General features: G+C 48.0%; 1 long non-coding RNA gene across 1 annotated transcript; it reads right to left on the bottom strand.

Annotated features, from left to right (window-relative positions):
• Positions 1-258: 258 nt before the first annotated feature.
• LOC115937066 (uncharacterized) lies at positions 259-17,428 on the bottom strand. The gene is made up of 5 exons (XR_014147538.1): positions 15,682-17,428; positions 11,329-11,426; positions 6,068-6,174; positions 3,436-3,522; positions 259-2,815 (listed from the first exon to the last, which is right to left on the bottom strand). It is a non-coding gene; the product is annotated as an uncharacterized LOC115937066 (long non-coding RNA).
• Positions 17,429-18,272: the final 844 nt, after the last annotated feature.

Genomic DNA, 18,272 nt, shown 5'->3' with positions numbered 1-18,272 from the left:
GTGCATATTCAAGAGAAATTTCTCCTCCAGAGACTTTAAGATACATTTTTAAACAGTAAGAACTTTTAAGTAATATGAATAAGAAATATTATTATGAAAATAAGAAATAATAAAAACTTTTGGGGGCACCTGGGTGGCTCAGTCAGTTAAGCATCTGACTCTTGGTTTCAGCCCAGGTTGTGATCTCAGAGTCATGAGATCGAGCCCCGCATTGGTGTCTGCACGCAGCTCCGAGTCTGCTTGAGATTCTCTCTCCCCCTTCCTCTGTCCCTCCCCCCCGAGCTCCCTCTCTCTCTCTCAAATAAATTTTTTTTTTTAAAAAAGAAAGAGTAAGAACTTTTTTTATCTCTCTCTGGAAATCTTTCTAATGACAAGGATGAGGGCACTAAATGACCTCCTGAGGATGTGTTTTCTTGTTGGTTTTTTGGGTTGTTGTTTTGTTTTGTTTTGTTTTTGCTTTCTTGGTTTGGTTTGGACTGGGGTATCAGGAGGTGTCTGGTTTCCTTTTTTTTTTATTTTGAAATAATTCCACATTTACAGAAAAGCTGCAAGAATAGTACAAAGAACTACCATACGCCCTTCACCCAGATTACCCCATCTGCTCCCTGTCTGTCTGTCTTACTCCCTCCCTCTCTCCTCCCCCATCTCCATTAGTTCCCCTTCTGAACTATTTGGAAGCAAGCTGTAAACCCGACGCCCCGTACTCCCACATATTCCTGTGTATATTTCCCCAAAACAAAGACACTCTCCTACGTAAACACAGTACAATCATCCACAGCAGGACATAGACTTGGATACAGCACCCCCATCCAAACCAGAAACCCCATCCCAATCCCACCACCAGCTCCAACCATGTCACCTTTTCTTTTCTGGTTCAAAGCCCAATCCAGGATCACGCCTTATATGGAATCGCCAACCATATGGAAGCCACACAGCCTTTCTTTGCCTCCCCTGTCCTCGACAACCTTCAGAGAGAGATCTTTCATTCTGCCGTGGACCCCCAGCAGGGCCAAACCCATCTTTCCTCATGGCCAGTCTCAGGAGTGACCCCAGCTGTGTTGGAGCGCCACCTCGGGGGCACCTTAGGACAATACCCACCTGGGGTATTGTCACTCTTGGTCCCCTGACCAGGTGAGTGACCAGGTTTCTCCCACATAAAATCAGTCCCCACTTTCAGTCTATAGTTGATAGAGCTTTGAGGAGAGATCCTTCCAGATGGTGCTTTGCTTTCCAATCACAAGATATTGGTATTTTTACCCCATGCTCAGTCTGCACTCCTACAGATTCCCTTTACCTCTCCCAGCCCGGTTTGACCTGCTGGACACTTTAACTGATGTTGTGTCTATTCTGCTGCAAGAACGCGAAGCCCGGGATCCCCAGGTACTTGGATGCCCATCCTGTCTTAAGCTCACTGAGCCTCAGTTCCCAGATCCAGAAACGGGGCCCTAAACAGGCACGAAGAAGTTCTAAGTTTCCTTCCAGCTTTCAGATTGCACAATTTAAGTTCTAATTCTGCCTGGAGGCCCCTGTGTCTGAGCTGTAATCAGCTTTTTGGCAACAGCCCTTCACTTTATTAATGGAGTGGGGGTGGGTTGTTTGGGGAAAAGGCATCTCCTAGAATCCTCCAGTACAATGGGCAGAGGAGGGAACAGGAGCTTTAGCCTTGGGTGGCGAATGGCCACGTGAGCTCTGACGAGTCCGATCTTTGGAGGTGATTCTGACTCTTATACTATGGGTAGTTCACGATCACGTGAAAATGATCCTGCAAGAGGAGAGGCCTTCATTTAGCTCCTCTCCCTGTCTGCTTGGTAAATTAAAACAGAGAGAGAGAAAGTAATTAGCAGTGGCACATCGATGCCCAGGGACAGGAAGGGGACAGCTAAAGGGAATAGTTGAATGATTTTGTTCTTAAATCATAAAAATGTTCTAAAATGGATTGCAACAACGGTCAAACAACTCTGAATATACTAAAAACCATTGATTTGTAGACTACGTAGGTGAATTTTGTGGTATGGAAATTATCTCAGTAAAGCTATTTCACACACACACTCTGACACGCTCTCAGACACAAACACACACACACACACACACACACACAGGTTGACAAGGAAGTACCATCAGAGAACTCTAATCTCACTGTGCTGATGGAAGACACTGGAAGAGATCATCCAGATGTGGCCCCAGGTGAGGTCAGGTGAGGTCAGAGAGGTGTTGGAGACAGGGAGAGCACTCAGGTGGGGTGAGGGGTGCAGGGAGAGCTGGTGTAAAGACTGGGGGTTGGGAGGAGGCCCATGAGCAAAAAATGTCAGAGTTCCTGCTGGGCAGATGTGCTGTTTTGGTAGATCTCAGGGTCTTAACTGGTAGATCAGGAAAGGGATAACCTTGCCCCAGATTCAGTTGTGCAGGGATTTCTGGCAAGGAGAGGACCTGGGATCAGGCTGCCCACAATCCCTCTGCTTAGCCAGCTCTGGAAGTTACCCTTCTATTCTCAGTCCCAGGTGATCTCAAGGCTTCAGGGAAGTAAAAAGTGGATTCTTCTCCCAAAAAATGATAGATAGATAGATAGATAGATAGATGATAGGTAGATAGATAGATAGATAGATAGATAGATAGACAGATAGACAGGTCTGTGGTTGATTCCAAGGATAATATAGTGAGGTTATCACAAGGAGTCCAAAAAAAATTATATTTTGGATCTTAATTTGACAAATTCCCAGTTGTGTGAAGTTGACAGATAACTTATGTTTACACCTCACTTCTTCATCCATGAAATGGGCCTAGAAGTGGTGCTTGCTTCACGGGGTTGTCATGGAGACTAAAGAAGAAAATGAAGGTAAAACAGTCAGATGCCTGACACATAGCAAGTACTCAGTAAATGTTCACTGTTGTCAGTCTTCATCTTACTCTTATTATGATTATGAACTCCCCGTGCATGTAAGGAAACTAAGAGCCTAAACATGAGGGCTGTGATCTGGGTCAGCACCTGGTCAGGTTCTGCTGGGCAGGCTGTGCGCTGACTTCTCCCCAGGGGAGCAAAATAGTCACACTGAGGCTAAGTTAGAAGAAGCTCTTCCAACTCAACTGGAAGATGCAGATGTGGGGGTGCTGGAATCCCAACCCACTATAGTCTGAGGGGAGTAAATCAGAGATTTGAGGTCTCATTTTCCAGTACTCTGTGAAAGAGACACTTTGATGGTGGCTGACTGTGGCTCTGGGGGCAGTGGTCCTTAATTAGGAACACGTGGGTGCTAGGCACTCAAGCCTCCCTTGGGATTTCCATCCTGCACTCAGAAGTCCCTGACGACTGACTGGGAATCAATATAGACTACGTCATTGTGATCTGGAGTCCTTCTCTGCTACACAAAGGCAGGGAGTATAAGAAAAAGATGCTTTGGCTTGGAAATAGCAAGCAAAAGCACTCCCTACGGAAATTACCTGGGGCCAGGCAGGAAGACAAGGAAGGAGCTTCTAGGTGACTTGGAGGCTGGGCCAAGGAGAAGGATGCGTTGATTTCAATGGGCCCTTCACAGGGAGAGGGACAGGTGAAGTCAGAGTCTGAATCTGAAGCCTTTTCTGGAAATGAGGCACCTCCCTCCCTCTGAACTCATTTCCTCTCAGGCTTTATTCAAGCAGGGGTTTCTGTTGAAATAGGAGACTGTGGGGGAAGCAGGCCCAGTCCCTGGCCTGCAGGCTGCCCGGACTGCCAAGGAGGTGGGCCTCCAGCCTCCAGGGAAACCTCTGTGCTCCCTTATCTCTAGGTGAGCACAGGGATCCTGCAGAGGAGGAAAGGGCGGGGTGTGGGGGGGACAGGAAAATAACTCAGCTCTGGTTGCACCAGGCACACCCTCATCACTGCGTCATATCTTCTTCCGAGCCAGAAATCCACCCTCAGATGTGCACACAAAGCTAGCATTTAGAGGAGCTGCACACACACCTCAGAAAGCAAAATCAGGCACTGTGGCTTCAAAGGAACCAACCTCTCCTTTCAAAACAGCACAGCTCTGAATAGCTGTCTGGTATGTCTGTCTCTTTAAATGCTGTTCCAAATGATGAGGTCTTTATCAGCAGCACCAGGAGGGCAGCAGAATGGTTCATAAGTTCGTGGTTTATAAAATCAACATCTTTGTCTTTTTGCAATCACAGTCATTCTTATGCTCAGAAGTCAAAGGAGAAATAACCCAAACAGAAGACAAAAGGTTGCCTTTTTACACCAATATGTGTTTGGGGATTTTTAAATCTAACCGACAAAGACCAAGTAAGGAACAGTCACATCCCATAATGATGCCTGGGGCACCTGCTTCATCAAGTAAATGCAGAAAACAACATTGGAAGTTACCTGAGAAGTGTGTTCACTGTTTCTCACATCCTAAAAGCTGAGCTTTGAGGGGATGAGGAGTCCCTATCCTGGGGGTAAATCTGCCCCTAGAAGTCACTTACTGAAGGAAGTCCGAGCAGCTGGGAGTCTGACTGCCTGGCTGGAAACCAGATCCGTGGCTTGTTGCCCCTGTGAACCAGTCAGAGCCCGTTTCTTATTCCATAAAATGGGCGTTGCAAATTGTACCTGAGTAGTTATTCCCCCATAAGTATTAAAGACAGTGCTTAGATGTGGAAGAACTCGGTGTTAAAAGAGGACTGACTACGTGATCCACCTTCCTGAGTTTACACATGGGGAAAGGGAAATGCAGAAAACTGAAACTAATTCAGTTTCAGAGTCTAGTCCAGAACTTAGAATAGCGTGTTTGGAGTTATTACTATTATTAAGTATTACGAATCATATCCTAGGTAGCAATACTCTTTTTTTTAATTAGAGCAGGGGTTGTGGCAAAAATGTGGGCCTTAGCCAGCTCAGGCTGCTCAGGGATGATGCATCCTCTACCCCGGCAGGTGGGGAACTGCTGGAGGAGACTTAGCGGGGGCTAGCTATGTGGCCACACTGCAGACCTAGCCTTGCTTGCCCCTGCCTTGGGCTTCCTGTGGCATTCTCCCAGGGAAAAGCCAAGCATGCCACACTGAGCTGACTGCATTCCATGACAGTCCTGTGGGGTAATGGAAGACTAGAAAGACAGAGAGATTTCCCCAAGACTCCATGATGGATGAATGAGTAGCTAGATTGGGATTCAACCCCTCGTCACCTGGCTCTGGGCCCAGTGTTCTTTCTCCTGGACCACGAATCTTTGACTTACATGCCATTGCCCCTCAAAGAGAAGGAAATGTGGGGCAGTGTGAGGAGGAAGGTCCAAGAACAAAGTGAACTTGGCTCTCCTACAATTAGGGAAGAAAAATGTCTGTTGGGCTGAGGGTCACCTGGGTTTGCATAGACTATTTTGAAAGGATCAAGTGATTTAAATATCAGTAGCGTGCAGATCTAGCGAGCTAGCACACAGACATGGGCTTACCCCACTACTAAGGGACACAGGTTTGCGGGGGCATAAAGAATAAAAATGGGAAATGTGTATTCTTTTAGAATGCAGTGAACTGTGCTTGTTCATCAAGAGTCCTGATCAATGAAATGATTCACTCACCCACATAAGAGAGGGAATAAAAAACATCTAAGGAAATTTGGAATACTGCAAAATATTTATGTATTTGGAAAGAATTGTGAAGAAAAAAGTTCTAGGGGCGCCTGGGTGGTTCAGTTGGTTAAGCGACTGCCTTCGGCTCAAGTCATGATCCTGGAGTCCCAGGATCGAGTCCCGCATCGGGCTCCCTGCTCAGCAGGGAGTCTGCTTCTCCCTCTGACCCTCCCTGCCTCATGCTCTCTCTCTCTATCTCATTCTGTCTCTCAAATAAATAAATAAAATCTTTAAAAAAAAAAAAAGAAAGAAAGAAAGAAAAAAGCTCTACACATCCCCTGAATTCCATGACAAGGAAAGAACAAAGGTGACAATCAGTTACCTTTTAGCTCAGTAGGTTGTTTCTGCCTTTGTTCCTTCCTTCCCTCCCTCCTTCCTCCCCTCCTTCCCTCTTTCCTCCCTTCTTCCCCTCCCTCCCTCCCTCCCTCCTTCCTTCCTTCTGGGGGTCATGAATCAATCATTTAGGTACTCATCAAGTACTGCAAATCACTGACCACTGGGGGATTCAGTATCTGAGAAAGCAGAAGAGGCCAGCCCTCCCGGATCACCGTTCTTACATTCTTGCCACGTTTTTTGTTGAGTGCTCACTACGCAGTAATCACTGAAAAAAGGAAAAAAAAAAAAAAGTCATTTCATAGTACCTACAAATTTCCACCCCAGGACTATTCCCAATTTCACAGACATTTCTTCATAAATACTCACAAACTCTGATCTTCCTCTGAGGAAACTAAGGCACAACAAAATCAAATAGAAAGAAAGTGAAATAATTTCCATCAGAGAGCAAGTCAGGGGCAGAAATAATTATAACAACAACAAACAGCTACAGCCACAAACATGGTAAAAAAGAACCCAAGTTCAGTTCAGAAGTTGAACTCAAATCACTGTTTAAGAAAGCAAACACTAAAGAACCCAATCTATTCCCATCCTACTAGACTGTCCCTTATCTCCAGCAAAATGTTGTCCCCATGCGTTTGTCATAAACTTTAGTTGAAACTCCATCAGTAAAACTAACATTCTAACTCTGGGGAAATGCTTTAAAATACTATAGTGGTGCATGTTTGATGGTTTTCCCAGGAGAGACCCTAACTGTAAGATCAGTCATGAAAATGGGACTCCTCCTGTCTTCCACGTAGTCTTGAATCATGAGAAATTTTGGTTCTTAAAATACTAACAGGTCAGGGTGCCTGGGTGGCTCAGTCGGTTAAGCGACTGCCTTCGGCTCAGGTCAGGATCCCAGGGTCCTGGGATCGAGTCCCGCATCGGGCTCCCTGCTCTGCGGGGAGCCTGCTTCTCCCTCTCCCACTCCCCCTGCTTGTGTTCCCTCTCTCGCTGTATCTCTCTCTGTCAAATAAATAAATAAAATCTTTAAAAAAAAAATACTAACAGGTCAGAGGGCAATCATGTTTTTTGCACTATGTATTACAGTACCGCGGAAGGCAAGCTGTCTAGGGAATAAAAAAAAGTTCAGAGAGATTCAGTTGGAAGGTGCTCTGCAGGGACTATTATTCTCAAGATGGTACAACTTCAGAAGAGCATTCCTTTGCCACAGTAGCGCAGGTCCCCACCTGCACTTTCATGTTGTTTTAAGGTAGTTGGGACAGCTACAATAGCCTACAGCCCCTGCAAACACACACACAGATCATGGTGGGAATTTTTCCCATGGCTTTATGGAGTCATTCAGCTCTGTACCTACAGAATTTCTCCTACAGCCTCCATGGAATACAAAAATAACGTGAGCTGGGAAAGACACAGAGGCCCAGGGGCAAGCATCCCCTCCCTGGTCAGTGCTAACGCCCCCTTTGGGATGTCTACCGAGCACACTGCTTTACGGAAACCTGTTTAACTCTGTTGGATTCATCGCTTCCTAGACTCCTTTGGTCATGGAAATCTTTTTCCTCTAAAATCCCATTAGCATCTCTTGGATTCTATGAAAGACTGTCTAGGAAAATCCTGCCTGAGTCCAAGCTTCACACTCTCACTCGATCTCTCACTTTGTGGCAGGATTTCAATAAAACATGCTTAGCTCACAAAAGGTGCACAATATTAACTGAGGGAATGAAGGCACTGACAATTCCATGAGTGAGTGGCTCCATGGGTTTACAGTAAGGTCTCACACACTCCAGGGAAAGCCTTGTCAGCAGGGAGCCTGGCATTCCCCACCAACTCTCTGCCTCCAGGTAGAGAAGTTGTGTGAGGGGTCGGAAAAGGGCCCCACCACCTCAGTGCCCAGCCAGCCAAAAGGCAATGCTGCCAGTCCTTGAACTCTGGGCAAGGTGGAGGAAGCTCTGGAGCCTGGGGTTTAACATGGGATCATGTTGCCTTAGACTTTGTCAGTGACAGGGGATAAAGGCCTGACAAGCTTAGCCATCTGGTTGGGTCCCATCACCTATCAAAAAAAAAAAAGGATCTGATGTTTGTGTAGCATGGGGAAAAAAAAAAAAAAGGTTGTACTCCAGGTCCACAATCCCTTTTTCAAGACCCTCTGGGACAACTGTGTTACAGAATTCAGAATTTTTCAGATTTTTAGAAAGATAATACACTATATATTGTATATCACCACTCTCACAGAGGACATAGAGCATTGCCCCATATGCAAATGTTAATATTTCTGCAATGAAACATGAAGATTCATAAGATAAATTAAACCTATGAATAGTTTCAAGTCATTTCAGGTCAGATTTTGCTGGCAAATGGCATCAGGTATACAAAAAGCTTTCGGTTTTCATAGCCTTCCGGATTTATGATTGTAGATGAGAGATGGGAGTCTTTAATGTGCTTCTTACCAGAAGGACACTTGCCACCAAGTGGAAAGGGTGGACAGTGTGTCTGTGCAATGAATCTAAGGGCTTCCCTTTATAGAAAAATCACACCTCCAGGGCATCACAAAATATTCCCCAACGTTTTATTTTTGATCAACATGCTCTGGACTTTGCTTTAATGATGTTTGCTTTGATTTGGAATCTCCTCTAGAGGGAATCTATCCATGTTTGCCTTTAAAGGATTCACAAGGACTTTAAGCTATTTTAACTATAATAAGGAGGGGCCCCAAGAAAGCGGGGGTTTCCAAGGCAAAGGGTTGAAGACCAATAGTTTAATGAGTCACCAGTAAATGTCTAAAGTCACCACAGTGCCTACCATTGGGCGTGGAAGTAATCACACAGTTTTTAATGTGCCCAGTGGCCATAACAAATGATCGTTTCTCTCCTCATAGGAGTTGTGAACTCAGATATCAGTCTTTGTGACTTCTGGCTTTATGGCCCCAGATTCTAACCTAGACAGGGTGGTTAAATGCAGACTATCTCCTGCTGCAATTTTTAAAGGGCCTCCAATTTTCCGAAGTGTTCTAACAAAATCCTCACAACACAATCAATTATTATTTGCCTTAATAAAGTATATACGCCAACCAACATGAAGTACTTATCCATGTTGCTTATCAGTGACAAGTGTCCCAACTTCAAAATGGCTGTAAATATCCAGTCTAGTATTCCAATCTCCACTGGAATATAATACCAGAGGATTCTGCCTATAGGATAGCTGTGGTATTTTCACTGGTGTTCAAGCAGTGGAAACACCAAGATTGTTCTCTTCTCTGCCTCAGGCCACAGGTCCATTTACAAATAGGAGAGATTTTGCAAAATCCAAGTGCAACAAGGGCTCTCAAATAATATTTCCTTCATGCCTTGACTTCCAACAAGATGACTTCAGACATGATGCTCAGGCCCATCATGTTCACTTCTATTTTCAGAGATCTCCCAACAGAAAAACTCACCCGTGCCAATAATCCATCCTGGGTCTAAAGTCCCTCACTGTCAGTTTGTGCCAATTCAGCCCAAAGTTCCCAGATAAAAGGCCAATTGTGTTATGGTCTCTCACTGAGCCACTGAGCCTTAATAACCTCAAGAAGGGAGTTTCCTAAATCTCATATCCAGTGGGGGATTTAGGACAATGAGTTCCTCTCCATTAATCTTGAATTCCTGGAAATGCTGAGGGTGTCAATAATGGTGTGTGTGTCTCTCTCTAGGTCTTCAGAGGTGAAAACCTTGAGGCAGCCAAGTGGCTATAGGACAGGATGCCAACCGCAAAGGCCACCCGTGTCCAGTTGTCAGATGGCATTTCGTCCCAGCAGTGGGGAGGTGGCAACAAGGGCAATCCAAGGACCATAAGCAGATGAATTACATGCAGCCCCCTGGGCAGCCAGAGCTTGCTCAGAACCTAAGGGCAAGGAAAATCAAAGCTGAACCATTCAATGGCCAGAGACCCTATGGTTGACTCCTAGCTCTCAGAGTAGGGATAGGCATTCCTACTCTCCAGGGGTTGGTGACACAATGGGAAGTGCGTACATAAAGGACATAGGAATGTATGTTGGGTGAGGCTGGGAAGAGCCCCAAAAAGAAGGCAGCCCCTCCAGGCACCATTCTGTAGGCAGCCCACACAAAACCTTAGAACAGTGCCTGGTACACAGTAAGTGCTCAATAAATAAAAGTTCTCTCTTCATTTCCAGGCCTGCACCTTCTCTGTCTTGACTTCTCTATCAGTTCAGTCCCCCTAGTTCAACCACTTGCCCCTAGGAATCCTTATGTAGAAATCCTGAAGTCAGAACTTTTTTTTTTTTAAAGATTTTATTTGTTTATTTGAGAGAGAATGAGAGAGAGAGAGCATGAGAGGGGGGAGGGTCAGAGGGAGAAGCAGACTCCCCGCCGAGCAGGGAGCCTGATGCGGGACTCAATCCTGGGACTCCAGGATCATGACCTGAGCCAAAGGCAGTCGCTTAACCAACTGAGCCACCCAGGCGCCCCTGAAGTCAGAACTTTGTTGCAAAAGAATTAGTTTTAAAATAATTGGCAATTTAAAAAAAAGATCGAATCCCTATTTATATAGCATTCTCAAAATAACAAAATTATAGAGCCAGAGAACAGATTAATGGTTGTCAAGAGTTAGGGATGGAGGATGGTGTAGCAGGGTGAGAGTGATCCTGGGGGATGGACCAGTGACAGTAGTTACAAGAATCTACCACCAGTTTAATGTGATAAAACTACATACAAGCACACACACACATACACACACAGAGATGAAAGTTTATAAAACTGGGGAAATCTGAATAAGCTTGGTGGATTGCACCAATGTCAGTTCCCTGGTTTTGATGTTATATCTAGTTTTGCAAGATGTTACCAGTGGGCAAAACTGGAGGTACATCGGACCTCCTTGTACACTGTTTTGCAATTTCCTGTAAATCTATAATTATTTCATAATAAAAAAATTTTAAATAACTGAATCCACATGAATGACTTATATGCAATTTACTAAACCATTAAGGCAAGCATAAATAGATGTATAGATAAACTGCAAATAACATGCACTGTTTTGTTCTGATACTAGCTTTCTAAGTATCCCTCACTAAGAGATTGGGAAAACACTTATCGAGAGCCATCGCTTTGCAAAACACACTGTATACTGTAGTTGCCATGAAGAGTACATTCTGAAGTTGTGCAGTATACAACCTGGGCAGCAATACATAGCACCTGCTTTTTTTTTTTTTTTAAAGATTATTTATTTATTTATTTATTTGAGAGAGAGAGAGAGAGAGAGAGCACATGAGAGTGGGGAGGGTCAGAGGGAGAAGCAGACTCCCCGCCGAGCAGGGAGCCCGATGCGGGACTCGATCCCGGGACTCCAGGATCATGACCTGAGCCGAAGGCAGTCGCCCAACCAACTGAGCCACCCAGGCGCCCCATAGCACCTGCTTTTAGCCAACTACTGCAAAGGGATGTATCTCAGTGGCTGATTCTGTTCTTTCATCACCCTGGCTTCATGATCTATTTCTGTATCTCAAACTGCTCCACCTTTCAAGTCAGTCTAGATCAGAGTAATCACATTTTTGTATCAGCATTGATGTTCTGATTACACAGGCTTCTCAGTTTCTCAGTCTACTTGTTCAAACCTCAGACATAAAAATAGAGTTTTTATTCATTTATTCAAAGCTCTCTATTGGGTACTTACTATGGGCTATAAAGATTAATTTCTATATTGTTATTCCAACCGTGGTGGAGCATAATCACTAGATACCCATGCGATGCTCTAGATTTAGGCACTTCCTGTTCCTTTACTGGCTGCCCTGCAAAAGGCTTTCTACCTAGAAATGGCTTCTCTCCATAGCGCTGGTATAGATCTAATTACTTAACTGGTTGGCAGAAAGAGAGCTTCCAGTGTGAAAGCTACTTGAAACAAGACTCCCCACTATGCAGAAGGTGATTCTGTATTTCTTTACAAGGTGGACCCATCAACTGTGGCTGGTATTGGACTTTTATTGTTCATCCATTTCAACCTGTTGATGTGTGATTCATTCATAATTACGCTGTTCACAGCAGGGCCGGTTCCAGCACCAGCCTGGTGCAGACCCAGGGAGGGGAACAGGTGGAGACAGGGGAGTAATGCACCAGAGTGAAGAGGTGGTTGCAAGGGCGAGAGAGGGCTCCCCTTTGTCCGGAGGGGTGGGGCAGAGAGAGAGAACTTCCCCCAGGGCATGGAGCCCACAGCCAGCACAGGCCCTTTCCTGATGTGCTCCTCCCACCCCCCATTTCCCATCAGACACAGGTGTAAGGGATGCACAAAGGCTGCTTCCTGAGCAGCGAGTTGGGACAAAGCCAACAGGTGATCTCAGGGTTTGGCACTTTCCCTGTGCTTCTGAAAGGAGACTAACCAGGAAGGCTTGATAAGGGTTTAGAGAGGAGCTAAGAAGGGGCAAGGCGGGGCTGACCTTCCAGCTTTAGGATCCCAACATTTTCCTGGAGCAACTTCGGTCTGAATGCACACACATTCATTCGCGCATGCACACGCACACACACACACACACACACTTGGGATTACCAATCACCAACTCCCGCCCCCACACACCAGCCCTACTCCCTGGTGGGCCTGAGCCCGCAAAGAGATAGGGCTGCAGAGGGGCTCAAATAGTCAGCCTTTAGGGAAGAACATAAAAGGGGAAGGGAGAGAGCTGCCTGAAAAAGATTTTGCCTAAACTCCACTGACCTTGCCAGTAAATAAAATGTTGCATAATTTTTAAAGAAGAAGAAGAGGAGGAGGAGGAGGAAAAAAAATCCCTCTCGTCCTTCACCATCGGACAAGTCTGAATCCTAGCTACGTCACTTACTAGCTGTGTGACCTTGGGCAAGTGTCTTTATCCCTCTGTGCCTCACCCTTCTCATTTGTAACTGGAAATGATGATGATGATAGCAATGATGATTCAGGGGTAGGCCTGAATGGATTAATATGTGGGAAAGCACAGAGCAATGCCTGGGCTCCCACCAAGATTCACTTTTCTCTGCTTCTGCCTGCCTCCCCTCCCCCCAACCACCCCTTGTGTTTTTTCAAGGCCTTTCTGGGGCACCTTCTTCCCCGTCCTTTTTTTCCCTTAAGAGGTAGCCCCATCCCATGATTAAAGGCATGGCTTTGGATTCAACTCCTCACTCCCCACATCCTTGCTTGGGCAATTGCGGGTCTTCCTACACCTGGGTTTCCTCTCCTGTGACCATGAGTCCTGCAGCCTGCCTCTCAGACCTCAAGGACTCTGTGATGGAGGAAATGCCCCGCATGTCCTGAGGAGGAACTCAGGGTTCCCTTGCACTGAACCAGAGTCCCCAGTGTTGCTGTCCATTCTTCGTCCTCCACTCCACATTAGGCTAATAACAGGAGAGACCATGTCAGGGGCATTCACTGCCTTCCCAGCACTGGGGGGCTACGTTGCCCCCTGCCATCCTCAACCCACCCCGCGACCTAGCTCCTGCTCTCCCCACCCCAGAGCCCCCTCTGCCTTTCCCCAGAAAATAAGTGAAGTTAACAGTGTGTTGCCCTAAAGAGCAAAAACAAAAGATGCACCGTGGGGAAGAAAGAGAAAGGGCTGGAAGAGCTTTCAGTGGGGCGACCACCCTGTCCGGCTTCCTGAGACCAAGGGGTTTCCCAAGACACGGCACTTTCCTTGCTGAGACTGGGAGCATCCTGGGCACACCAACAGTCCAGCCATCCAGAATGCCCAGGATTCCCAGAAAATTACCTTTGCTCCTATGATAGTGGCTCAGAAACCGAAGTGACCATGTTAGGAAGGTACTTAACTTCTCTGAGCCTCAGTTTCCCCATCTGTAAAATGGGGGCTAGCAACAGCCCCCTCTTATAATGCTGTTACGGAGAAGAAAAGGGCTCAAGCGAGCCAAGCTCCTTGAGCAGTGTGTGCGGCACGGTGCGCCCCCACATGATTGGCCTGGGATGCAGCCTTGTCCCCTGCCAGCCGCTGACCTAGCCGCCTGCTTACTCTCCCCAAATCTGAATGGCCTCGCCTGTCAAGCCGGTTCACTGGTGACCTTAAATAAATTACATGAAGCTGGCCTTCCAGTTCCAGGCCCGCAGGAGACTCAGGTCCCTCCCTCTACAACATTCACCTTTTCCCAGTCTTTAGGGAAGAAGAAAAAGAGGAAGGGAGAGAGTGAGCCGAAAAAGAAGACTGCCTAGACTCCACCGCCCAGGCCATGTGGCTAAAGAAAAGGCTGCATAATTTTTTTAAAAAAGGAAGACATTGAAACCTGACTCAGACTGACTGGAAAACCCCAGTCCCTCCTGTCCTATACCACCAGACGAGGAAGTCTCGGCGGAACAATGGTGGAAAGGATTTTTGTGAGGGAGGGAGAGGCAAAAAAGAGAGGGCGACAGAAATGCCCCAGCCTTGGCCCAGCGCTTGGGTCTGAAACGCCCGATCCCCAGCACACGTGACACCCATTGGCCTGGAGAACACAGGAATGTCTGGAGGGGTAGGGCGAGATGGAGCAAAACCACCGCCCTTGATTTGTGAAGGGCAACCAGCCCGGGCATCTCTGTTAAAGCATCTGGCCCCGGTCCATATATTGTGACCTCTGAGCGCGGGCTGCAAACTCCGCAGCACTCCCAGACCCCAGCGGCCGTGCCCCCCCACCCCCCCACCCCAGTTGCTGAGGGTGTGTTTCTCTTTCCCCCCTCAGACCTTCGGGGTCTGGCGGCATGAAGGAGGAACCGGCTGGCAATGGTCTCAAAGGCCTTTATGTGAAGGTCAGTGGCTCAGATGTTGCTATTTTTTAACATTTATTAAATGCCAATGGCATGCTGAGCTCAGGAGAAAGCAGAGGTAGATAGGGTGGGCGGGCACACACGCTGCCCGAGATAAACAAATGCACGGCATTCCAGAGCTCTGAGGAAAGATGCCCCTCAAAGCCCAAAGCTGGGGGCAGCTTGGTCCATGTTGTCACCTTTCAGGGGCGTTCTCAGAAATGTCCACTCCAGCGCTGAGAGAGAGGATAAATCAGAGCCTTGGGATTTATTGGCTGTCACCGTAAGGCTCGGCCACCCACACCAGCATTGCCAGCCACTTCGCAGTTGGCATGTTTCGCTCTGATGGCCCTTTGGGCTCCCTCCACGCCAGGTGCTGCGTGATAAAAGAACAGCTGGAGGCAAGGAACAGCCCTCGGTGTTCTTTCCAGTTACCCTAACCTGGAACTCCGCTTGTCCCTCCCCCAGGGCTAAGGGGGTGAGGATTTCGTTTGACCCAGAAGGAAAAATCCATCACTTTTGGAAAGGATCAGCAGAGTTAGGGGTGCAGGGACCGGGACCAGACTTGAGGGATGAAATTCAGGGCTTCCATTGCCTTTACTCTTCCAACTCACCTTCACCCCCTGTCCCAGTGTGCACTCACCTTCCTGGGTGCTGTATGGAAACACACGGGGCGGGGGGATTCTGGGGGAGCCTGAGGGAGCCGCCCCTGAGCTCTCTGGTGTGCGAAGTAACAGCTCTGGGAGGCCGTTGGTTCAAACCCCAGCTCTACTCTGACTTGGGACAAGTTATTTCCCCCCCGGGCTTTAGTTTCTTCGTCTGTAAAATGAAGAGCTGGTGTGTGATGGGTTTGAAAAGCCCTCGAGCTCTGCGATTCGGTGGGGCAAGCAGTCCCGCCCGCCACGCATGCGCACTGAATGAGCGGTCGCCCCCTTTCTGGTGGGAGACGCAGGTGGAAGATGAGGGTGTGTTGGGAGGCTGTCTGGAAGATTCTGCTGGGAGGAAATGCTCTTCCACGTCTCCCCATCTCATTACTCACTTGAATGGCCTTGCCAGATGCTTTGGGTCCGGCAGCCGAAGTCCCTGCCCCCCAGCACCCATCCTTGCTCACCGTCCAGGGCGTCAGGGCCGCCGGGGCCAGGCTGTCCCGAGCATGCCTGCAAGGCACTGCCCCTCGCCCCTTCCCCAGGTGCCACGGCCGGGGAGCTGGCCGGCTTGTCAGCTGTTCCTAAGCCGGGGAGCTCCTTGAGTTACAAAACGGAGAGGACATGGAAATTGAAACAGGAGAAGCCACGAGCAGGGGCCAGAGGGCTCCTGGGGCAGCTATGGAAAGACAAGCCAGCCAGAGCTACCACATTATTTATTGGTTCTCTTGGGGAGACATATATGGTTAGGAAAAGAAACTCTTCACATCACAAGACACAGCCCTGCTGTTTCGTGGCCTGCCGGAAGGCCACCAAACTGACTCAAAGACAACTGCGGGGCGTGGGAAGCAGCGAACAATCACATGTGAGCATCGCAGTTATTCCCGCCCCCTGCGCCCCCCCCCCCCCAGCACCTCACAGGATGCGGGATTCAGAGAAGCAGCGTTCCATTTCCCACCAGGGAGGGGGGCGCCCCACTGAAAGGGAGGGTCTTCCTCGGGGCCACCCAGCCCGGCCACCCGGGCTGAGCCAGAGCCCAGTGGCAGCGAGCAGGCGGCGTGCGTTCCTGGAGCCCCGAGCCACACTGTCTCTACCCAGGGAAGGAATTAGAGCTGCCAGGGCCAGGAATATTTTGAGAAACAAAGGGAATCAGTCCCCCCAAAAAAGCCCAAAGCATTCCCACTACTCCACAAAATACCACCCTCGGCTGCGGGGAGGAGAAGGGCTGGGAGTGAGGCTGCACGGGGGAGGAGGAGAAGGAAGGCTGGCCAATTGGAAATGATGTCATGTGGCCACAGCTAAAAAAACACTGGGCTGTTGAGTGCTGGGGGCATAAGTGCCAGTCAGTTGCCGGGCTGGGGAGTGGGTTTCACCAGGTTGGATCAAGTGGCTGTTTTCCTGGAAACCGGGCTTCTGGTTGCTAGGGCTGATAAGAGTGGGGGGGCGGGGGGAATGCTACCCCTGCTGTTCATGGGAAAACATTTTGACATTGAAGAAGAGCTGGGACATGTTAACCGTTGAGAAGAAACAGAGCAGCCCCGGCTTAGTGGCTACAGCTACCAGCCCTGCAGGGACTCGGATTACCGACTGGGGGGTGCAGCGGGCCAAAGAATCAGATGGTGCGTGTTCCTGAGGCTGCGGGGCGGACAGCCACCTAACGTGGCTTTGGCTTCTCCCAGTGTCCGCAAGGGGATCCGCGCCTCCCCTCTGGGTGGCTGTGGGCCCTTGCACCACACGTGGGCAGCCCGCTAGCCTGGGCCGTGACTCCAGGCCCCATCCGCGAGGCACTGGACATTCATTCGCTGACGCAGCAGCACCTCAAGGCTGCTGACGAGGGAAGGATAGCCAGGGATGATCTGCAACGGAGGTGCAGGAAGCCCCTAACTGGGACAAAGTCTGCGCCAGCAGGAGTGGCCAGAGGGCTGTGGCCTTGGAGCCTCACTCTTTGCAATTCTGTGCCGAGGGTAGGGACCATGGGGCAGCCTGCAAAGGAAAACGGTTTTGGTGATTCAGGAAATAAAATCCTTTGGCGAAGAGCCAGGGCCAGCCTGACTTACACTGATTTCTGCCCTGTAACAAACAGTGGTATAACTAGGTGCCTTTCTATTTCCATTTTAATCCACTTGGAGTACAACTCCTCTCAGACATGCAAAGCTCAGGCCCCTTACTGAAGATCCAAATGCCCCCCCATTTTCTGCCCGCCTCAAAACAGCTATGAGTCTTCCCACACACAACTAATGATTTTAGTTTTTCTCTCATGCTACCTGTTGTGATCCAAGAGCTCTCAGTAGAGGATGAGAGAGAGCACCGAACTCAAGGGGGCAAGATCCTGAAGTACCATGTGTGGAGTGCCCACCCCCACCTCCACCGACCCCCCCCCCCCCAGCCTCCCACGGTCCTGCCTTTAAGTTATCCCAGGGAGTCTTGAGGACCAGTTCATTTGTCCTCAGCATGTATTTCTGTTCTAACGATGGAAGTAGAAGCTGGTGGACCCCTACGACTTACTTCTCTGTCATTGCCCTACTGCCTGGCATACTGATTGGGTTCCAGAGAGGCATGGAATAATGGAGGGAAAAGAGAGAAGAAGACAAACGGAGAGAGTCTGAAACCAGAAAGACCAGACGGGAAAGTAGGGATGTGGAGGTGAGGCAGAGAGGGCACACCATGCCAAATGCAAAGTCGGATCAATCCAGATTATAAAAAAGGATTTAAAAGAAAGCAGGAAAGGATTGAAAAATTGAAGGGAAAAAAAATGTGGCCAGTTAGAAACAAGGCTATATATTTACACACACACACACACACACTATATATATACGTACACATAGATATTATATATATATAATATAAATATTTATAATATATAAATACATATACATAAATTAGCAAAGAATTAAAAAACAAGAACTATTTAATTATAGCAGTAACTTTTATCCCAGAAAAATGGTATGAATAAGCACTTTGCAAATTTAGTCTTTTTTTTTTTTTT

This window comes from Leptonychotes weddellii, chromosome 8 (assembly GCF_054177405.1).
Source record: "Leptonychotes weddellii isolate Sample4059 chromosome 8, ASM5417740v2, whole genome shotgun sequence".
NCBI lineage: Eukaryota > Metazoa > Chordata > Mammalia > Carnivora > Phocidae > Leptonychotes > Leptonychotes weddellii.
This window is presented reverse-complemented; position numbering and strand designations above follow the sequence as displayed.